Below are 24,264 nucleotides of genomic sequence, written 5' to 3'. Positions count from 1 at the left end.
TCTCATTGTTTCAGTGTCAGCCTTCGGTCTTCCTTCTGCACTGTGGCTCAGAGTGGTCCGTCTCCATGCTCTTTCAACTCTCCCAGCAGTGTTCCATTGTTATTTGTTACTTGATGCTTGTTAGCCAGTGTCCAGGTGTATCTACCTCAGGTAAACAAGTGCTCATGTCTTGTTTCTTCCTGCAGGTGCCTGGTTCTCCTTAGATTCTGGGCTAGTTTCTTACCCTGTGACCTCAGCTGCCTGATAGATTCAAGAGAGTTATGAACTTTCAGTTTATCTGTCTTATTTGTAAGCATGGGAGTGATGTTCTTTTCGGCTCTCTACACCCTGAGCAGAATCCAAAAGCTATGATTTGATGTTTTCCAGCTCGCTCTTTTTATTACCTTCATGCAAAATCCTGGAGCTATTTTCCTTTCCTCTCAGCTTTATAAAATGTCATTTTTACATTTTATACATATAAATCAGGGGTTTGCAATTCTTACCTGGGAAACAGAAAAAAATACAAGTCTTGTTTTAATTGATATATGTTGGGATCCAGGCATGGGTATCTTCTACAAGTTCCCCAGGCGATTCTGATGTATGTCTAGGTTGAGAACCCTAGGTCTAAATATGACTTATAACTTTTCCTTTCACAGAGGTGCTGTTCCAGTATAAACGACCAAATGAAATTTCAGGCTGTATACATTCACCCCTGTAACTTTGTGGAGTTGTTTCCCTCCTAATTATTCTTTCAGTGGCAGTTAAGTGCCTGTGATCTAGACCGATGTCTCATAGAATGGGGAGGAAACTTGGAGTTCTTCCTATTTAACTTTCCACTAACATGAATATCCTCCTTGACAATCTACAGCTTTGGTGCTGCTTGGGGTCTTTCAGGGGCTGGAAGCTGTCTGCCATTCACAATAATAAACCCCATTGTGAGACAGTTTCACTTGTTTGAGGTGTTTTCCTTCAATTGAATTGAAATTTGTCCTTTTATAACCAAATAATTTGTCTAATTCACAGCCTTACAAACTGTTTTGAAAAAAAATCCGTTTGCATGCCCCAGTGCACATGCCTGTGCACATACACACACACATTCATTTGCATGACAAGCATTTTATGAAACAGCACTTACTGTAAGTCTTCTACCTCTAGATTGGTTTCATGACCCACCTATGGGTGGCTTTTTGCAGTATGAAAAATGCTTATCCAGCCCATCTTCCACTTGACAAGCTTTCAAAGCTGTCACGACAGCTCTCCTGGCTCCTCAGCGTTTTCTTGTGCCTGGGGTAATGCTGCTTCCTTTGGCTGTGGTTCAGCTTCCTCACTGCCCTGGCCAGAGTCATGCACTAGGTGGCCTTCAGTGTGTGGAGTCTTCTGCAAATGAACGGCCTAGTTCAGAGGCCAGGGCTCTGCAAGTGGCAGGTCAGTTCAGAGTAGAGGAAGGTCTCTTGTCTTTTGCTAGACATCATTTCTAGTCCTGTGGCCCAAATTCAGTGGGATGTAAACTGAAGCCATCTCCTGAGGAGCATTGTTGATGGCTTTTCTTTGTAATTTTTACATGTCCTTCCACTTTTTTCACATTAATAACACATTATTCTGATTAGCTACATATGCATCCTTATTTTTCAAGAGACTGTGAACTCCTTAGACGTCAAGATTATTTCCTTCTTTTTCTCCATAGTGACGAGTACAAAAAAATTTTAATTTGTTGAATTAATCTTAGAAAACTGTGTTCCCAGTCAAGAAACTTTGAACTTTGAGCACCATTGCCTTGCCCACAGTTGTGCTACCAACCTTATCTATAACTTAACAAGGGGGCAGTGGACAACCCGGGAATTTAGATGAACTTGTCACCTTGATACTCATTCACAAGACACTGTGGCCGGTGCTGGGTGAGATGCCCAGTATTTCACAGCCTATGGCCTGGTTGGGGACACATGCCACGTAGGATGAGTGTCAGTGGGTTGTGTAGTGGGTGGGCCTGTGCTCTTAGAGGTCACAGATGAAAGAAAGGTCACACAACTGGTCAGGTAAGACTTGATTTTGGCCTTGAAGGTTAGCATTAGACATATGCAATGGAAGGTATTTAGGGTTGGAGAGGATTTGGAAGGAGAAGAATGCTATTTTAATAGTCTCCCAAGCTCTACAAAATCTTTGTTTTCTCTGGGAGTGGCTTGGAGCTATAGGATCTGAGAGAAACCGTAAGTAAGATACAGAGGGAAATATAATTTAAATTGTTTCTGTAGGAAGGATAGACATTAACCAAAGGTAATAGGCTCTATTTTCCTCACCCCCTTCCCCCATGTCTGAGTCTTCATGGACTCTGACTCTGACAGTTGTAGTATGGAAGTAACTTCTTATTATGGTGAGAGTTCAGCTTACCAGGGGCCACCTCAGGGCTGTTCGTTTTAGCTCTGCCTCTTTGTGGTTTCCATCACCTTTTAGAGCAGCATTCACAGCTATTGACTAATTTTTTCTACTTTCTCTCAGAGGGCTCTTAAACAGATGTATTAATAAGAAACATACATTCTCAAAGTATGTCACATCTACCACTCCTCAATATCCACTGCATCTGTGAGACAGTCTTCTGAGTATTCTTGTGAAACAGTGACACCATCAAAATATTGCATGAAAATCAGATATTGGATCATTGGTGTCATATTGAAAACATCTCATTCATTCTGGGACTATTTTGCTGTGATAGGAAAATAGGGATGGAAGTACATTATGAAAAAAAATAGGCGCTGTGTGTAGTATTTGTCCCTCAGCGAGGTATGGGGACCACAGCTCCTCAGCAACTACAAGAGTAGTTAGAACGAAGATGAGGGCCGTGAGTAATCCCCCGATGTCTTGCTCTGCAGGGTAGGTATTAGTGTTATCGAGAAAAGTACATCATACATTCCTCTTAGAATCTAGTGCCAGGGTGGTAGTTTATCTTCTGGGAAGAACTGGTAAATAGTGGAAACCTGTATAAGTCTTTATATTTATTTGTGCCTTTGCAGCCAGGAAGCCTGGAGCTAAATGTAAAAATCCTCAACTATCGTGATAATTTTATTTCAAGTTGTAAGGACAAAGATTTCCTGTCTTAATATGATTTCATCTTTTTTTTTTTTTTTTTTTTTTTGCGGTACGCGGGCCTCTCACTGTTGTGGCCTCTCCCGTTGCGGAGCCCAGGCTCCGGACGCGCAGGCTCAGCGGCCATGGCTCACGGGCCCAGCCGCTCCGCAGCATGTGGGATTTTCCCGGACCGGGGCACGAACCCGTGTCGCCTGCATTGGCAGGCGGACTCTCAACCACTGCGCCACCAGGGAAGCCCCTCATCTTTTTAAAAACAGTAACTCTTATTTTTTTTCGTATTACCACAGTGGTACATGTTCATTATAGAAAAGGTGGAAAATAATAGATTACATTCCCCATCAGATATTTTCCTGCCGGACAGTAGTCGGCACCATTATGTTTTAATCGTTTTCACTTATAAGCATATGTGTGTATATATATTTTTTTCTTAAAAAATGAAATGATACCTTTCACACTATGTTAAAACTTTATTTAAAAACCTTAATCTTTATAAACATTTTCCATGTCTTTAAATATTTGTGCACAGCAATATTTTTTAATGGCTAGTATAATATTCCATCATGAGGCTGTATCTTGTTAGCTTGATTCAGCCTTCTGCCCCGTAAACAACTCTGTCATGTACATTCTTGTAGCCAAGTCTCAGCACATCCTCGATTATTTCCTTAGAATAGAGTTTCAAGAAGTGGCACAGTTGCTTAAAGGGCTGTAATACTTTTAAGGCTTTAGATATATATTTCCATGTTGTCCTCCATAAAGTATGAGCTGATCGCCTAAAGTTTGAGAGTGCCTCTTCCCCAAGCCTCTTGCAGTTCCAAAGTGATTATTGTTCAGAATCTCTATCAGCAGGAAGGACTTCCGGCTGTGGCCACTTGAGGAGGTTGCACATCCTCTTCCCCAGAAAGCAACTCTATATCTGGACAAAATGAGCAGAAATAAGTGTTCTATCACTCTGGTAATCCATCCATCACACAACGGTCTGTGAAGCTGCCCCTGCCCTGTGGGTGCAGAGGTGTTGTCTCAGCAGGGGAGGACCAGCCTCTTTGCTGCCCAGATCAGAGGGACTCCCTGCATTTGTGCTGGGCGATACCTGCACCCAGTGAGTGTTTTTCCAGATCCCTTCTCCCCTGTTTCAGTTTACTTTGAATCTTTAAAAAAATAAAAATATTCTTCTATTATAACATTTATATTTATTACAGGAAAAGTGAGAAATAAACATAAAGAGAAGAAAATTAAAAACATCTATAAGCCCTCTTAGTGTGTATTCTATATCAACTCATTTCAATAGGACTTTCTGCAATTTCAGAAATGTTCTGTGCTGTCCAGTACAGTAGCCACTGTCTTCCTGTGTTTACTGAGCACTTGATGTGGCTAGTGTAACTGAGGAACGGAATTCTTAATTTTGGTTAATTCTTATTAATTTAAATTTAAATATCCTCCTTGGCTAGTGGCTATAGTGTTGGGCTGCCTGGTTCTATTATTTCTGTAACATGGAGGCATGAATACATACATATATAGTTTAAAAAAACAAAAGTAGGATCATACTGCCTATTGTATTTTGTATCCTCCTTTTTCTGGTTAACAGTATATCGTAAACATAATTTTAATAGGTGACGTATTAAACTGAATGGATGTACCATAAATGGTTTAACAAAATCTCTGTTGTGCCTTCAGGCTATTCCCAATAATTTGGTATTATAAACAATATTGAAGGTAATCTTTAGAGCTAAAGTTGTGACATTATTTATTGAGGATAAATTCTTATAATTTGATTTTTCAGGTAAAATTTGATACCATTTTCCAGACCTCTCTTTCACGTTCTGCTAGTGAACATTCTTACCAGCATGAAAATATATGAAAGTATCTCACCATTATTACTGTTAATTGTAAATTCAGGTTAACACATGTGCCATAAAATTCACCCTTTTGAAGTACACAATCCAGTGGTTTTTAGTATATTCACAAAGTTGTGCAACCATCATCACTATCTAATTCCAGAATGTTTTCATGACTCCACAAAGACATCTCATACCATTAACAATCACTCCCCGTTCCCTCCTTCCCTCATCCCCTGACAATCTCTATTCTCTACTATGTGGATTTGCCTGTTCTGGACATTTCATATAAATGGAGTCATTCAATATGCAGCCTTCTGTGCCTAGCTTTTTTAGTATAATGTTTTCAAGATTTAAGTTTCATAAATCAGTACTTCATTCCTTTTAATGGCTGAAAAATACTGTATTATATGGATATACCATATTCTGTGTCTCCATTCATCTCCATTCATCTTGATGGAGATTTGGGTTTTTTTCATTTTTTGACTATTATGAATAATGCTTCTGTGAACATCTATGTACAAGTTTTTGCGTGGACATTATATTTCCATTTCTGTTGGGTATATACCTAGGAGTGGAATTGCTGGATCATATGGTAAGTCTGTGTTTAACTTTTTGAGGAGCTGTCAAACTTTATCCAAAAGCAGCTCTGTCATTTTACATTACCACCAGCAATGTGTGAGGGTTTCAGTTCCTCCACATCCTCACTGACACCTTTTATTGTCCATCTTTTTGCTTATAGCTATCTTAGTCGGTATGAAGTAGTATCTCTTTGTGGTTTCAATTTGCATTTTTCTACTAACTAATGTTGTTGAGTATCTTTCATGTACCCATTGGCTATTTATATCTCTTCTTTGGAGAAATGTCTATTAAAATACTTTGCCAATTTTTTTTTAAACATCTTTATTGGAGTAAAATTGCTTTACAATGGTGTGTTAGTTTCTGCTTTACAACAAAGTGAATCAGTTATACATATACATATGTTCCCATATCTCTTCACTCTTGCGTCTTCCTCCCTCGCACCTTCCCTATCCCACCCCTCTAGGTGGTCCCAAACCACCTAGCTGATCTCCCTGTGCCATGTGGCTGCTTCCCACTAGCTATCCACCCTATGTTTGGTAGTGTATATTTGTCATGCCACTCTCTCACTTCGTCACAGCTTACCCATCTCCCCCACCACCACCATATCCTCAAGTCCATGCTGTAGTAGGTCTGTGTCTTTATTCCCGTCCTACCCCTAGGCTTTTCATGACATTTTCTTTTCTTAGATTCCGTATATATGTGTTAGCATACAGTATTTGTTTTTCTCCTTCTGACTTACTTCACTCTGTATGACAGACTCCAGGTCCATCCACCTCACTACGAATAACTCAGTTTTGTTTCTTTTTATGGCTGAGTAATATTCCGTTGTATACATGTGCCACATCTTCTTTATCCATTCATCTGTTGATGGACACTTAGGTTGCTTCCATGTCCTGGCTATTGTAAATAGAGCTGCAATGAACATTTTGGTACATGACTCTTTTTGAACTATGGTTTTCTCAGGGTATATGCCCAGTAGTAGGATTGCTGGGTCGTATGGTAGTTCTATTTGTAGTTTTTTAAGGAACCTCCATACTGTTCTCCTTAGTGGCTGTATCAATTTACATTCCCACCAACAGTGCAGGAGTGTTCCCTTTTCTCCACACCCTCTCCAGCATTTATTGTTTCTAGATTTTTTGATGATGGCCATTCTGACTGGTGTGAGATGATATCTCATTGTAGTTTTGATTTGCATTTCTCTAATAATTAATGATGTTGAGCATTCTTTCATGTGTTTGTTGGCAATCTGTATATCTTCTTTGGAGAAATGTCTATTTAGGTCTTCTTCCCATTTTTGGATTGGGTTGTTTGTTTTTTTGTTATTGAGCTGCATGACCTGCTTGTAAATTTTAGAGATTAATCCTTTGTCAGTTGCTTCATTTGCAAATATTTTACCCGTTCTGAGGGTTGTCTTTTGGTCTTGTTTATGGTTTCCTTTGCTGTGAAAAAGCGTTGAAGTTTCATTATGTCTCATTTGTTTATTTTTATTTCCATTTCTCTAGGAGGTGGGTCAAAAAGGATCTTGCTGTGATTTATGTCATAGAGTGTTCTGCCTATGTTTTCCTCTAAGAGATTGATAGTGTCTGGCCTTACATTTAGGTCTTTAATCCATTTTGAGTTTATTTTTGTGTATGGTGTTAGGGAGTGTTCTAATTTCATACTTGAACATGTACCTGTCCAGTTTTCCCAGCACCACTTTTTGAAGAGGCTGTCTTTTCTCCACTGTATATTCTTGCCTCCTTTATCAAAGATAATGTGACCACATGTGCATGGGTTTATCTCTGGGCTTTCTATCCTGTTCCATTGATCTGTATTTCTGTTTTTGTGCCAGTACCATAATGTCTTCATTACTGCAGCTTTGTAGTATAGTCTGAAGTCAGGGAGCCTGATTCCTCCAGCTCCATTTTTCGTTCTCAAGATTGCTTTGGCTATTCAGGGTCTTTTGTGTTTCCATACACATTGTGAAATTTTTTGTTCTAGTTCTGTAAAAAATGCCAGTGGTAGTTTGATAGGAATTGCATTGAATCTGTAGATTGCTTTGGGTAGTGTAGTCATTTTCACAATGTTGATTCTTCCAATCCAAGAACATGTTATATCTCTCCATCTGTTTGTATCATCTTTAATTTCTTTCATCAGTGTCTTATAATTTTCTGCATACAGGTCTTTTGTCTCCCTAGGTAGGTTTATTCCTAGGTATTTTATTCTTTTTGTTGCAATGGTAAATGGGAGTATTTTCTTAATTTCACTTTCAGATTTTTCATCATTAGTGTATAAGAATGCCAGAGATTTCTATGTATTAATTTTGTATCCTGCTACTTTACCAAATTCATTGATTAACTCTAGTAGTTTTCTGGTAGCATCTTTAGGATTGTCTATGTATAGTATCATGTCATCTGCAAACAGTGACAGCTTTACTTCTTCTTCTCCGATTTGGTTTCCTTTTATTTCTTTTTCTTCTCTTATTGCTGTGGCTAGAACTTCCAAAACTATGTTGAATAAAAGTGGTGAGAGTGGGCAACTTTGTGTTGTTCCTGATCTTAGTGGAAGTGATTTCAGTATTTCACCATTGAGGATGATGTTGGCTATGGGTTTGTTGTATATGGCCTTTATTATGTTGAGGAAAGTTCCCTCTATGCCTACTTTATGCAGGGTTTTTATCATAAATGGGTGTTGAATTTTGTCGAAAGCTTTCTCTGCATCTATTGAGATGATCATATGGTTTTTCTCCTTCAATTTGTTAATATGGTGTATCACGTTGATTGATTTGCATATTGAGGAATCCTTGCATTCCTGGAATAAATCCCACTTGAATAATGGTGTATGATCCTTTTAATGTGCTGTTGGATTCTGTTTGCTAGTATTTTGTTGAGGATTTTTGCATCTATGTTCATCAGTGATATTGGCCTATAGTTTTCTTTCTTTTCTTTCTTTGTGACATCTTTGTATTATCTTTGGTATCAGGGTTATGGTGGCCTCCTAGAAGGAGTTTTGGAGTGTTCCTCCCTCTGCTATATTTTGGAAGAGTTTGAGAAGGATAGGTGTTAGCTCTTCTCTAAATTTTTTTTTTTTTTTTCCCGGTACACGGGCCTCTCACTGTTGTGGCCTCTCCTTTGCAGAGCACAGGCTCCGGACGCGCAGGCTCAGTGGCCATGGCTCATGGGCCTAGCCTCTCCGCAGCATGTGGGATCTTCCCAGACCGTGGCACGAATTTGTGTCCCCTGCATTGGCAGGCGGACTCTCAACCACTGCGCCACCAGGGAAGCCCTTCTCTCTATGTTTGATAGTGTTCGCCTGTGAAGCCATCTGGTCCTGGGCTTTTGTTTGTTGGAAGATTTTTAATCACAGTTTCAATTTCAGTGCTTGTGTTTGGTCTGTTCATATTTTCTGTTTCTTCCTGGTTCAGTCTCGGCAGGTTGTGCATTTCTAAGAATTTGTCCATTTCTTCCAGGTTGTGCATTTTATTGGCATATAGTTGCTTGTAGTAATCTCTCATGATCTTTTATATTTCTGCAGTGTCAGTTGTTACTTCTCCTTTTTCATTTCTAATTCTATTGATTTGAATCTTCTCCCTTTTTTTCTTGATGAGTCTGGCTAATCATTTATCAATTTTGTTTATCTTCTCAAAGAATCAGCGTTTAGTTTTAGTGACCTTTGCTATCATTTCTTTCATTTCTTTTTCATTTATTTCTGATCTGATCTTTATGATTTCTTTTCTTCTGCTAAATTTGGGGTTTTTTTGTTCTTCTTTCTCTAATTGCTTTAGGTGCAAGGTTAGGTTGTTTATTTGAAATGTTTTCTGTTTCTTAAGGTAGGATTGTATTGCTATAAACTTCCCTCTTAGAACTGCTTTTGCTGCATCCTGTAGGTTTTGGGTCATCGTGTTTCCATTGTCATTTGTTTCTAGGTATTTTTTGATTTCCTCTTTGATTTCTTCAGTGATCACTTCGTTATTAAGTAGTGTATTGTTTAGCCTCCATGTGTTTGTATTTTTTACAGATCTTTTCCTGTAATTGATATCTAGTCTCATAGCGTTGTGGTCGGAAAAGATACTTCGTATGATTTCAATTTTCTTAAATTTACCAAGGCTAGATTTGTGACCCAAGATATGATCTATCCTGGAGAATGTTCCATGAGCACTTGAGAAAAATGTGTATTCTGTTGTTTTTGGATGGAATGTCCTATAAATATCAATTAAGTCCATCTTGTTTAATGTATCATTTAAAGCTTGTGTTTCCTTATTTATTTTCATTTTGGATGATCTGTCCATCGGTGAAAGTGGGGTGTTAAAGTACCCTACTATGATTGTGGTACTGATGATTTCCCCTTTTATGGCTGTTAGTATTTGCCATATGTATTGAGGTGCTCCTATGTAGGGTGCATAAATATTTACAATTGTTATATCTTCTCCTTGGATTGATCCCTTGATCATTATGTAGTGTCCTTCTTTGCCTCTTGTAATAGTCTTTATTTTAAAGTCTATTTTGTTTGATATGATAATTGCTACTCCAGCTTTCTTCTGATTTCCATTTGCATGAAATATCTTTTTCCATCCCCTCACTTTCAGTTTATACGTGTCCCTAGGTCTGAAGTGGGTCTCTTGTAGACAGCATATGTATGGGTCTTGTTTTTGTATCCATTCAGCCAGTCTGTGTCTTTTGGTGGGAACATGTAATCCATTAACAGTTAAGGTAATTATCGATATGTATGTTCCTATTCCCGTTTAGTTAATTGTTTTGGGTTTGTTATTTTAGGTCTTTTCCTTCTCTTGTGTTTATTGCATAGCGAAGTTCCTTTAGCATTTGTTGTAAAGCTGGTTTGGTGGTGCTGAACTCTCTCATCTTTTGCTTGTTTGTAAAGGTTTTAATTTCTCCATCAAATCTGAATGAGATCCTTGCTGGGTGGAGTAATCTTGGTTGTAGGTTTTTTCCTTCATCACTTTAAATATGTCCTGCCACTCCCTTCTGGCCTGCAGAGTTTCTGCTGAAAGATCAGCTGTTAACCTTATGGGAATACCCTTGTGTGTTATTTGTTGTTTTTCCCTTGCTCCTTTTAATACGTTTTCTTTGTACTTAATTTTTGATAGTGTGATTAATATGTGTCTTGGCATGTTTCTCCTTGGATTTATCCTGTATGGGACTCTCTGCTTCCTGGACTTGATTAACTATTTCCTTTCCCAAAGTAGGGAAGGTTTCAACTATAATCTCTTCAAATATTTTCTCAGTCCCTTTCTTTTTCTCTTCTTCTTCTGGGACCCCTATAATTTGAATGTTGGTGCATTTAATGTTGTCCCAGAGGTCTCTGAGACTGTCCTCAGTTCTTTTCATTCTTTTTTCTTTATTCTGCTCTGCAGCAGTTATTTCCACTATTTTATCTTCCAGGTCACTTATCCGTTCTTCTGCCTCAGTAATTCTGCTATTGATTCCTTCTAGAGTATTTTTAAATTCATTTATTGTGTTGTTCATCATTGCTTGTTTCCTCTTTATTTCTTCTAGGTCCTTGTTAAATGTTTCTTGCATTTTATCTATTCTTTTTCCAAGATTTTGGATCATCTTTACTATCATTATTCTGAATTCTTTTTCAGGTAGACTGCCTGTTTCTTCTTCACTTGCCAATTTTTAATTGGGTTATTTGTCTTTTTATTTTAGAGTTGTAAGAGTTCTTTTTATATTATGCATACAATACCCTTAACAGATACATGATTTACAAATATATTTTCTCATTCTGTAGGTTGTCTTTTCACTTCCTTGCTGGGTAGTATTCCTTGAAATACCAAAGATTTAATTTTGATAACATCCTGTTTATGTATGTTTTCTTTTTCCAGTTGTGATTTTGGTGTCATATCTAAGAAACCAGTGCCTAATCAAAAGTCACAAAGGTTTACTTCTAAGAGTTTTATAATTTTAGCTCTTCTATTTAGATATTTGATCTATTTTGAGTTAATTTTTTAAATGGTGTGAGTCAGGGATCCAAATTTATTCTTTTGCATGTAACTATCCAGTTATCCCTGCACCATTTGTTGAAAAGAGTATTCTTTCCCCCTATTGATGTCATAGCACCCTTGTCAAAAATCAGTTGGTCATAAATATATACAATTACTTCTGTGCTCTGAATTCTAGTCAGTGAACTATATATCTATCCTTATGCCACTACCACACAATCTTGATTGTTTTTGTTTTGCAGTGGTTTTGAATTCTGGAAGTGTAAGTCTTTCAATTTTGTTCTTTTTTTTTTTTTTCAAAATGACTTTGGTTATTGTAGGTCCCTTATACTTCTATACAAATTTTAGGATTAGTAGGTTAATTTCTGTAATGAATCCAATGGGAATTTTGATAGGGATTACATTGAATCTGGAGATCAATTTGAGGATTAATGCATTTTAACAGTATTGTCTTCCAGTCATGAACACAGGGTGTTTTTCCAGTTATTTAGGTTTTCTTTAATTTCTTTCAATGATACTGTTATTTTTCAGTGTTCAAGTATTGCACTTCTTTTGTAGATTTATTACTGAGCATTTTATTTCTGCTGTAGTGTAAATGAAATTGTCTCAATTTTATTTTTGGATTTTTCTCTTGGTAGTGCCTAGAAATACAATTGATTCTTGTGTTTTGATTGTGTATTCTGCTACCTTGTTGAACTCATTGATTGGCTCTAATAGTTTTTTAGTGAATTCATTAGAATTTTCAATATACAAGATCATATAAAAATGGAGATAGTTTAACTTCTTTCCAACATAGATCCCTTTTATTTCTTTTTCTTGCCTAACTACCTTGGCTAGAAGTGACAGTACAATGTTGAATAGAAGTGATGAGAGCAGACATCTTTCTCTTGTTCCTGTCTAATGTTCCTGGTTAATGAGATGGCCAGTATTATTTATGCTATTTTTGTTTGTTTGTTTGTTTGTTTGTTTGTTTTGTGGTTTGTGGACCTCTCACTGCTGTGGCCTCTTCCGTAGCGGAGCACAGGCTCCGGACGCGCAGGCTCAGCGGCCATGGCTCACGGGCCCAGCCACTCCGCGGCATGTGGGATCTTCCCGGACCGGGGCATGAACCCCTGTCCTCTGCATCGGCAGGCGGACTTCCAACCACTGTGCCACCAGGGAAGCCCTATGCTATTTTTTGATGACTGTTTTTATTCTCTAAGAATCTGAGCGATGGGGCAGGAGTTGCTGCTTGATTCTTCCAAGGGAAGGAGTAATAATAGACAATCAAACAATAAAATCAAACAATAAAAATTCCCTTTGTCCTATGCATTGGAGGCTTTGTGTAATAGTTACTAGAAAAGAAACATTGTAATGGAGGAATCTATTCAGGTAACATCTAGGTACCAAGGAGTTTAACATCTTCTAATATGCAAGTGTTCATTATTTAAAAATAAAACAAATTGTCCTTACTAATTTTTCCACCCTGTCTTTCTACATTTTTGATTTCCCACTGTATGCTTCCAGGTACCATGTGGGATCACAGAGATGAATTAAACACAGGGTATGCCTTTAGGGTGCTTGTTGAAAAGTCTTTTAAGGGAGATAGGAAACAGAAGGTTCAATATTCTGGCACTCAAAGGGTAACCTGTCAGAAGGGATGGGCTTCACCCTTAGAGTTTTTGAATCTCAGTCTGCTGATGGAACATTCACTTTTTACCCCCATAGAATCAAAGAATTTTAGAACTAGAGGCTTGGAAATCCTTTTATCCGACCCCACATTTTTCATAGGAGGAGCCTCTTACCTTATTCAACAATTCCTGTTGTCTCTCATCAGCAACTCTTCTTTCTCTGAAATGTTTTATCACACACACAAACACGCACACAGACAACACACATGGACGTCCACATGTACAATATTTTCCATAGAGAGGCAATCCATGTTCAGTCCACATCCTGGCTCCATTTGTTATGTCTGGTTGGGGTAATATAACACCAGCGCCCGTGTTCATCTTCAGTATGACTTGTCTAGGATTCCTGCTTCACCTCACCCTTGAAGACTACTCAGTGTTGTCCTTCTGATAGGTGCTTCTGACACGTGGAGCTGACAAGGACAGGGATGTTATCTGACTCCAAATCTGAGTGATCCAGAGGCTGTGGGAGGCTGCCTGCTGTGTTTAATTGTATGTTCATCTTTCTTTGTAAAGAGCATACTCCATCCATTTTAAACTTGTCGATTCGGAGGATTAACTAGGAGGCATATAAAGACATACCTGTGTGCTTATTGTAAAGTTGTCTTTCTAGAAAAGAACGAAAGTGGTATTAACAAAAACAATTAGATACATACACACCTTAAAAATGTTTACAGAGGCTTTTAAAAAATCAGTCAATTCAGAATTGTATGGAACATGTGTTTCCATTTTTACTTTGCTGTTTAGAAGAAACCCTTTATTCTAGCTTTATGTATTATTTATTATTACGATTAAAATAACATCAGGTTACTTTTTATCATCCCACTTGTAAAATGGAATGCAAACCTTATGGTATTAAGCTACAAAAGGAAATGAATCGTCCCTACAAACCTTTCAAGTTTAATTAACTTTTTTTTTTTTTCCCCGGTACGCGGGCCTCTCACTGTTGTGGCCTCTCCCGTTGCGGAGCACAGGCTCCGGGCGCGCAGCCTCAGCGGCCATGGCTCACGGGCCCAGCCGCTCCGTGGCATGTGGGATCTTCCTGGACCGGGGCATGAACCTGTGTCCCCTGCATCAGCAGGCGGACTCTCAACCACTGCGCCACCAGGGAAGCCCCAAGTTTAATTAACTTTTAAACAAATAAGAAGTTCTAGTTTCCCTTTTTCTTTTTTATTACAATGCGTTTTTTTTCTTTTGATTATGTGAGGGGTGAGATAAGGATGCAAAAGTGCTTTCTGGTTCACACTGTTATGGCATATGATACATCAGCCAATTCGATCAAAAGGGAAATAGGAAAATAACTACTGTATTTGTGCCTCGTATGTGGTTTGTAAAGTCCCCTCCAGTCCCTACAATTAAATGTTGGCATCTCTCCTTGCAGGCTGCTAAAAAGAAATTAAAAAGTGGAGCAAACAGCATTTTAAAATCAAACACATATACTGTGTAGGGACAAACGCAGCAAATTGAAGAATCACAGCATTGCAGGCAATCATTTGATTCAGTGCTGCAAGAAATGCTACCGAAAGGGAACGGGCCTGGGGCAGGGGATCCTGAGAAAGTTACAAGTCATTGAAAGGCTCTGATGAGTTGCCCATGTTAGGGGGTCAGTTGGGGTGGGGAGTGGAGGGGATGGGTTGGTAAAAAGCAGAGCTTTCCCTATTGTGTGTGATAAATGCATCAGTAAAACATACTGTCACTAAGTTACTCTTTACCTCAGTCTAAGCCCTGGAGTGGGCCTGGAACTTGCTCACGGGGAGGCAGGGTGTGGAGGGCTGTTTCTACAAAAGGGGGTGGCACCGTTTAGAGGAAAGCGTGTTTGGACCGGCAGTCAGGAACTTGAGTCCTGTTCTTGGTCCTTCTGACTGTGTGACCTTGGATGAGTCACTTTACCCTCCCTGGGCTGTAGTTTCCATACTGCAAAATGCAGGCTTGGGCTAAATGCATGATTTGCAAACCAAATTCCCAAGCCTCCATCAAACCAGCTCAGAGGTTGTCCCTGTACGGACAACTGGGGTTCCTGGCTCCTGCCTGCCGAAGGGAGCAGCCTCAGTCTCCTCTCTGGTATTTATGCTTCTGCAAGCTGTTGTTTGAACAAAGCAGTCACTAGAAAGTGAAAATGATTAGGTGGCCTGATCTCAAAGACCTTCTGGTTCTTACATTCCAGCTGTCTATAACTCTGTCATCCCATCCAAGGGATCAGGAACACACGTTATCCCAGCCTCTCCCCATCTTTCCCAGGAAGCACCGGGGACGAGCGTCTTTGGCATCAGAAACTGCTCATCAGTGGCCGTGAAGCTGCAGTGGGGAAAGGAACCTGCGTTTGTAGGGTTTCAGCCTCCGATTCTGGAACAGAGCATTTCACTCTCATGGGATATAGTTGCTCCTTTGCTCCAAGCTTGGGACCCAGCTATTGGAAGTGGCCTGGAAGCCGTGTAATTTTGAGGGCTGCTGTAGCCTCCATCCCGTGGCCCTAGTCAGCTTTCCACACGTGCTGTCAGTCTGCTGAGTCCTGATCCTTTACTGGGTGTCTCTGAGGTTAAGGCAGTAATGACCACCTGTCAGCTGCAAGCTGGGATTCTGAGCGCTGGGCCTCTCCCAAGAGTCACTTGCTAGTTGGTGTTAAAGAAGCTTTTGCTGCCCCATGTCAAGGTATCACTTATCTGGTGCCTGTCTTGGGAATCTTTTCCTTTCACTCCTTAATAATATGCCTTCTTGTGCCACAGACATTCCTCCATCCCTTTTGAAATCATAGTACGTGTACTCTTGTGTTGCCAGGAGTGAACGTTTAGGGAGTAGACCTTCAGTTTCCCTGCTGCTTGAAGCAAATATAGTGCCTTTTGTTACGTGTCCCAAGACGCCCTGGTGAACACAGACGCCTGTGAGGAGGGTTTGGCAGAGGAAACCATCATGAAAGAACTATTTTAATTGAGGTATATAGCTGGAGACCCAGAGGTGTTGAGCAGTTTAATTAATGTTGATGAGAAATGAAGACTTGCTGTTTAAAAATGAAAATGCAGACCTCCTGTCTCCATACCCATTTCTCCGTTATGTCGTTGTTCCTTTCACCTGCTTTGTGATTTAGCAAACTTCCCTGGAATGCCCACGATGAGACCAGGCACCGTGCTGAACACGGGGCTGCCAGAGGGGAACAAGCCCAGGCCTTGCCCTCAAGGGGCGTGTGGTCGGGCTCGGGAAGGAGCTAAGCAGTGACAGCCCGAAGTGGTCCGTGCACGTTCAGGAAGGTCCCGGGAGTGGGGGACTCGGGGTGAGCAGCCACGTGTTCCTGGCTGGGGCCCGAAGTGTTCCTGCGGGAGGTACCCCAGGGGGATGACCTAGAGGTGCTCCAGAAAGGGGGAAGGGCGTTCCAGGGGGGGCGCGAGGGACTTGGTGGGTTTGGTCAAGTGTAGGAGCTCAGAGTGGCTGTTGGGTCTGACCTTGAGGGAGAGAGGAGGAGGGAGCCGGGGCCTGGAATGGATATGCAGGATCAGGCTGGGGAGAACCTGGAATACTTCACAGCTGCGCTTGTCAGTTTGGGTTTTACCCCGAGGGCGTGGGGACCCGCAGCAGAATTTGGGGCAGATTGGGAGGCATGGGAGGAGGTTTGCAAGGCTGCTGGGCGTGGGGTTGATAAGCAAGGGCTCCGGGTGCAGGTGACTGGGGTTTGAATCCTGCCTTTACCATCTTCAGCTGTGGGCAGGTTACTTAACTGTGCCTCTGTGGCCTCATCGTTAAAATAGGGATGAAAATCCTCCTTGTCTTATAGTGTTCTTGTGAGGAAAAAGTACATCCACCTAAAGCTCTTACAAAAATGAGTCCAAGATAAGCACTTATTAACATTTGGTTATCGTATTTTGGGCAAGGGGGCATGTCGTATTTTCCACGAGCAGTCTCTTAGACTGTGTATCACTTAGCTGTTGGCATAGTAACGCTGGGTAAAAAATACTCGAGAATGCAGCAGCTCAGAGCAGTGGTTCATGATCGCTTTTGCAGCTGTGGGCTGGCAGTGGGGCTCAGCTGCTCCACGCTGGGCTTAACTGAGCAGCCGAGCTTCAGGCAGTGGCCCTGGCTGGGCCCGCAGGTTGGGTTCACGTCCGCTCCACGTGTGTCCAGGCTGAGGGCAGCAGCCGTCCTGGGGCAGCTCCTGCCAAGGCCGTGGCAGAGCTGGAAGGGGTAAGAGGAAACCTGCAAGGCTTCTTCGGGCCTGGGTTCCCTCCGGCCAAAGCAAGTCACAGGCCAGCAAGCCCGGGGTCAAGGGGCCAGGGGATGATTCTGATCCCCTTTAGTGGGAGGAGCTGCAGAGTCTCTTGGTAAAGGCCATGCACACAGGGAGGGGGACGGTTGGGGCCACCAGTGAGGTGCCATGGGCTGCGCTGGCATTTGCTCCAACTGCAGCTTCTAGAGGGGAGTTTCCACGAGGGCTGGAGCCAACACTCACCTGGCCAAGCGTGAGCCCAGGGTCTGGCTTCAGTTAGTGCCCTTCCTGGTTTGTCCCAGCGCCCACCTTTAGGCTTTGCAAATGCGTGCTTTCTCCTGCTTCTCGGAGGCTTAGGGGGAGCCTGCACATTTTAGGGAAAAAGTACTGGTGTGGGTTTGACTCTTCGAAGTGGGGACGAGAACAGACTGTAATGATCCTCACTGCAAAGATGGGAGAGTAGCCGAGGTGTTGCTGCAGGAATGCTCGACAGCCTCTCGCAGAATCAACAGGCTGCAGTGTCAGTGAACGTGTCGGCAGATGTGAACTCCACGCGAAGACTTACTGTTTAAATCCAAGGATAAAATGTCTCTGCTCACGTGTATTTTTAGATGCCTTTCTCCCAGTACAGTTGAGGAATTGCATTTTTTCTGGGCTCCCTGGCATTTGCTTTCTACTCCCTGGGAACCTCTTGTGAGACGTGCCAGGCTCTCGAGTGGCCACCCCTAGGCAAGTGCTGGGAGAGAGGTGAGGGAGAGGCCGCTTGGGTGGGATTTCTTAGTAGGTAACTCTGCCTCTCATCCTCCCAGCCTCCTCGGGGCTTGGGAGTAGGATGGGGACAGTGACAGGAGGAGTTGAACACTACGGCTTTGCTTTGCCAGCACGTAAGATAATCTCTCTCCTCTTCCCTGCCCTCCTTATGCTGCATGACAAATGTATCCATTCTTCTCCAACAGAAAAGAGAGAAGCCGGGAACGGGAGGGCATTCTTTTAGGTTAGGCTTTTCTATTTTATGTACGAGACTATACCATGAAATGAAATATCACATTTCTTAACATGCTAGTCATGTATTAGATTTAAAAATTCAGCAAGATCTCTAAAATTATGCTTAATAATTAAGCATGATATTAAATTGAGCAGTTTTTTCAGAGATGGGGAGGAAATACATCCTAGAATTTTTTTTGGTAACAAAAACAGCATCAGATATAACAAGTGAAACGTTTAGCAGTGTGACGGGCATACATAAGATGTTCAGTAAATTGTACCATTGATGGCGATGATGATGGTGCTGTCTCTGGTCGGTTTGTTGGTGGAGGGGATTGAAAGCTGAGAATACCAGGCTGAGCACTGCCATCCAGTGCCTTCGTCCAGAGGAACCTCTCTCAGCCATCCCCTCCTGCCCTGGAAAAGCAGCAGGAAGATGAACCAGAAAAGCTCAGATTCTCAAACCAAGCCGTGTATATACCTTAGAAGTTACAATTTTTTTCTTAAAGTGGTTGCTTGTAAAAGACAATTGAAAACAGTCACTCCAAGAATAGACATGCTGAAATCCAATGGTGCAATTCGATTTTGTTGAGTCAAAGAAATAGGGCTGGATAATGATGAGTCGTAGCTATGCAAATGAAAAGAAAGATCATAATGTCTTGTGCTTCAGGGTGTGAATTGATGGCAAAAATCTGTCCACATTACTTAGTAGGGGAGATGAGTTTGGATGAAAGCATTCAGTGATATATGTTCTTTTTTTCTTTAAGCATCACTTACAGCTGAGATGCTAAAATAGTTGGTCCATTGGCAGCCTTTCCTGAGTGACCACTGTGGGCAAGGCTCAGAAAGAGGTCACTGCAAGGATTGTACATGAGTCCCTCCTTCCTTCTTTCTCTAATAGTCGCAGCCTTTGCTTTCCAGGAGCTTATATCTTTATGGGAGTGGCAAGATGCAGACATTAGAAACCTAAAAAACAAGGGCAAATTTACATAGTACATACTGTCTATGGTAGGCTTCTAATAGATCTGGAGGAAAAACTCAGTTGAGTGAAAATCATGGTTCTAAATCTTGACCAAATTAAACAATGAATTCTTTGACTTTTTTTTTTTTTCGCGGCAAGGAGTGTTATTTCCAGGTGTGTCAAGGTTAGAATAACATTGCCACCTAAGAAGCAGTCTCTCCCCATAAAATAAGCAGAGAATTCAAACTGTTGGTGACTCAGCTACCATACACTTATATACCCTACGATTACATTCTCAAAGGCTTCTGCTGAATGGGAAGAACTGTTTGTGAACAGGGATTATCGCTCAGTTGACTGCTGCCCCACTGAGGATGAAATGGCGTGATGATGATTTGATTTGTTCATAATCTCTTACTGAGATTTCTTATAGAACTATTATGTATATTTGGATTTTTACTTTGAGGTTCTTGTACTTTATATTAAAAAAGTAAATTGGAATAATTTCATACCTATATATAACGTGTGCTAAATTTTCAAACTAAGGCCATGAGGAAGGATTATTTAATAGATTATTTTATAAATGGTTTGGACATAATATATCAATTTGGACGCACACCGAACATACCATGCCCCCAATCTAAACTCCAGAGAGTTGAATATTGCAAATCAAATGATAGAAACACTAGCAGAAAACATAATATTTATTAGGTCTGCATAGGAATGACAATTTTCATGACTTTAAAGCAAGAGAAGCAACCAATGAAGAAAAAATGAGCAGATTTGATAATATGAAAAATTTAAAACTTCTATGCAAATGAAGAGACAGCATACTGGGAAAATAGCATTAAATTTGTGACACAAATGATTAATATGTGTTATAACGTTAATATATAGCTCATGCAAATGTATTAGAAAAGAACTGGAGCCCTAATAGATGAATGTAAAAAATACAGTACAGTCGCTCCCATTTATTGAATATTTTTCTATGTCCACATAGATTTACAAAAAATCAGATGATACTGATTGTTCTGTACACAGAATGTTTTGTAACCAGCTTTACTCACATGCCCAGACTGTTATTACTAACTAGTTTTCCAAATCACAGTTTCCAGGGCTTGCAAAGTATTTCATAGGTAAGGAAATACAGCTAAATATGACTTCACTAAGTTTTCAGTGCTGTATGTGAAGGTTACAGAAATCTAAGGTGATTTTTCTACTGTCTCTTCTACTTACGAAACCGTGGTCTGCTCTTAAAATTATGGTTATGGAAAAATACATTACATTGTACTTTACAAAGAAGCACATTCGATATTTTTATCAACAATTATAGGTAGCGTTTGCCACTGAAACCTGTTTTAGCGAAAGAGGAAATATCATTTGAGAGCCCGTGCTTTTCACAACATGTCATCAGTTACCTTTAGAGGCTGTAGTAAAAGGAACACGTTAATTACCATCCCTGTGAGCATTTCTAGGGTAGTGATGACTGTAATGTTATGTTAGGGCACTTTTTCAAGCTTGTCATTCCCTTATCTTTTATAGCAGAGGAAATAAAGGCACTAGACAAATGTCTTTGAGGTCACACAAGTTAACAGCAGATAAACATTAGAACTGGCAGCTCCAGAATTCCCACTGTGTGTAATTAGTTCACTGCAGGCGGGAAATGGCAGCATGGGGGCTAAATGGCAAATGTGGCGTTTGGGGACCTAGAGGCTGGTGGGAATTCTCTGTGCTCTTGTGAATCGTTAATTAAGTTAGTTTCTTTCTGAGGTTCTCATTGCGTAGAACTTGGAGGCCTCTCAGCCAGGTACCTTATTCCTTAGGATGAAAGGAAACACTACAGTCACCCTCTAGCGCCTTGATGGGCAAGCGAGGTGGAGGATATAGGCTGTGGGCCTCAATATTTTCTTGGGCATTGCAATCTCTTCCTGAGGTTTTTTGGAGTTTGAGTGTGGTTCTGTACTTAGCTCCTGATGGGCCCCCAAGGTGGCTGGGGGGAGTGAAAGGGCAGGAACTGTTTGACTGTTTACAAGTTCACCCTCCTTCCCAGCAACTCCAGGGTCCAGAGTCACCTGATAAGCACTTGGTCAGCTCGTGGAGTGCGTGCTTGCCTTTTTTGTTTGTCTGTTTACTTTTTTTGGTCTCCTTCTGAGTGATACATATGGAATTGGTGGACTGCCTCCTATTCGTAGGCATCTGACAGAATCATTGTAGGAAACAAGGTGGTATTTGAAAGCTACCATCAAGAGATTTCATTTGGAGAATTCTAGAGAGCACAGAGGCCGTCTGCCAAGTTGGAATCAAAGGCTGCTCCATCTGGTGCTCTAACAAGCTCATTAGATTCTGGAATCATGGTTATCTTAACTTCATTGGCCCCCGTTTAAGGACATGACTAAGTATTTAGTCACCAAGGGCTGATTGGAGAGAGAGGAATCTGCCTCTGCTTTAGAACTTTCAAAAGAAGGCGGGATGTGGAGTTCAGCTTCTCTTCTGTCCTCTCTCAAAGGAGCTTGGCAGCCTTCACGAGGATCTACTCACTTGTCCTTGCATCCATCCTGGCTACTCAAAGCGAGGTGCGCTGATTGGCAGCATCAGTATCACCTGAGAGCTCGTTAGAACTGCTCAGGTCCCATCACTGTGCTCTCACACACCCTCCAGGTGGTTCTTCCACCTCCTCAAGTTTGAGAAGCACTGGTATGTAAGGTGTCAATTGTTTGACTCTGAAAGGCGGCTTGATCAGTGGCGAAAGCTTTCTTCCTGATTATATTTTGTGTTTATACATTTATGACCCTTAATAAATACTTTGACATTTTAATAATTTAAACAGCTTTTTAAAAGGTTGTTTTTCATTGTAAATTACTACATTCTTGTTCTAAAAGCTTCAGAAAATACAGAAAAGTGAAAAGTAAAGAGCAACTTACCCCCCCCAAGTATACTTATTCATAACATTTTAAAGGTACATTTTCTTTCTGTCTTTTCTGTGCATAATTTTGAAAAACTTTACGTTTTTTCCTGGTTGTAGACATAATACATGACCCTTGTAGAAAATCAAGAAACTAGGAGAAAGCATAAAACAGAGAATGGAAACCATCCTGTATATTTAGGTTCTGGGATTTTACCTAGTGTTATAAAGTGCTTCATAGTCTTTGGTTTTAGAGGATCCTCTCAGATAAAAAACATTTGTTTTTAGTTCTTACACTACTTGAAGACCCTGTTTCTTATTTAAATTTGATACGATTTTAAAAGATTCTGGTGTAATCATCAGTGTCTCAAATATTTTGTGGTCAGAATGGAGGATTTATTATCTTTTATGTGCAGCTGAGAAATTTAATTGACTCCCCACCAGTAGGGCATATTCTATATTATGTATGAATCTGCTTTGACCAGAAACTTCCCAGAGGGTAGAAAAGACTTCACTGTTGAAGGATGCATGACAACACTTCTCTCCACTTGCCTGATAGGTCATCTTCCGGAGGGGAAAAGAGGGACAGGTTAGATTGCTGCTCCTTAGAGAAAGTCCTTTTTTCTTAGGTCTACTGCTTAGAAACTTCCAGATGATTGGAAAACACCGCTGCAAGGAAGCAGGTTTTTGTTACCTGGGCTTTTCGTTGAGACTTGAAAAATGCAAGAGAATGAATCTTTGCCCAAATCTCTGGGTTTTTTAGGTAGTTTGAGAGAAATCTAGCATGTGATTTTGAACATCTGTAGAATGACTGGCTTGAGTGTTTGAGGCAGGTAGGGGACATCTGGTTGTGATTTTCCCTGTGACAACTTTGCCAGGCTTTGTTCTGGAATACGTCATTGCCCTCAATAATGCAGAATGCATTGCGTTAAGTGAAGAATTCACTGCATTTTTTTTTGTCTGTGGACTAGACTCTTTGCTCAAGTCTAGTTGTTCCAAGAGTAGTGGATGCAGTTCACCATCCAGAGGAACACAGTTCAGAAACTGAATTAACAGTATTTCCAAACTTCAAACTTTACTTGACTCTTCCAGAGAACATTAAAAAGAGATTCAATGTCTATTTCTAAAAATTGTAAGTACCATCTCTAAAAGTTCTCTCCCTTCTCTCCTGCCTCACACTTCTGGTTCACCTCTCCTCAAAACTCATTTTCACTCTTCTGATCCACACCTTTCTGAAGTTCTAGGCACTTCTTCCCTTGTAGCTCTTCACTTTGTGGATCACTTTAGCCCCACTGACTTCCTTTCTTTGAAAGAAGTTCTTTTGAAAACTTCTAACCAAGGAGAATCATGAAATAAGCCAGCAACAGGAATTTGTCCATTTTGTGGGTGTGGCCTCAGCAGAACCTGATGGGGAGGGATTGTGGCTACTTAGTTATTAATAATAGCTCTTCTTGGTTTTTTTTGGTGTGTGTGTGTTACACAGGCTTCAGGTGTGCCCTGTAGTCCATGCTTGTTGCCTTGGTGACTCTGTGTGTTCTTCGGAACGGTGGAGGCACTCCAGTGAGTTGTGCAGAATTTGTTATGAGTGTTTGCTCATTGGAAAACTGAGTATGTGATGCATGAAACTGGGCTGATCAGGACTGAATGGAATTGGCAGGTAGCAGATCCGAAGGTCCCACACCCAGACACTGCTGTTGCAGATCTTGGCTGAGAGCATCTTACCAAGAAGCTGTTTGGGCAGGAAGGGCATGTGGTCTGGACATTGCATTAGGCAGCTTGGCATTTAAATTTGCCAGAGTTTGACGTATTGCACCATTTACAAAAATGTCCCTGTGGTAAATTTCAACGCTTCAGCCTCCTGTAATTCTGCATGTTATTCTTTTTAACCAGCTTGACATCTTTCTACAGCATCATTGCATGTCCAGTCACCCGTGGTGCTGAGCTGTGTTCTCTGTTGTGACGCCTGGTCCCAATCTTATAGAAGATTACGCTGAAAGCCACAGACTGTTCTATTTTTATTAATAGAAGCTTAGGATTTTTCCCCACGCAAATATCTTGACTTGCTGTATAATTGTTTTTCTTTTTGTGGAGGGCAGGTTGTTCTCTTTAATTATGGAGATAGAAATTCTTGGAAAAATAACCACTA

General features: G+C 40.8%; 1 protein-coding gene across 1 annotated transcript in view; it reads left to right on the top strand.

The window, feature by feature from the left end:
* LYPD6B (LY6/PLAUR domain containing 6B) overlaps positions 1-24,264 on the top strand; it is a 232,646-nt gene that overhangs the window by 17,214 nt on the left and 191,168 nt on the right. The window lies entirely within an intron of this gene.

This window comes from Pseudorca crassidens, chromosome 6, assembly GCF_039906515.1.
Source record: "Pseudorca crassidens isolate mPseCra1 chromosome 6, mPseCra1.hap1, whole genome shotgun sequence".
In the NCBI taxonomy this organism is placed as follows: domain Eukaryota; kingdom Metazoa; phylum Chordata; class Mammalia; order Artiodactyla; family Delphinidae; genus Pseudorca; species Pseudorca crassidens.
Note: the sequence above shows the minus strand (reverse complement) of the source record. Positions and strands in the feature narration are given on the sequence as shown.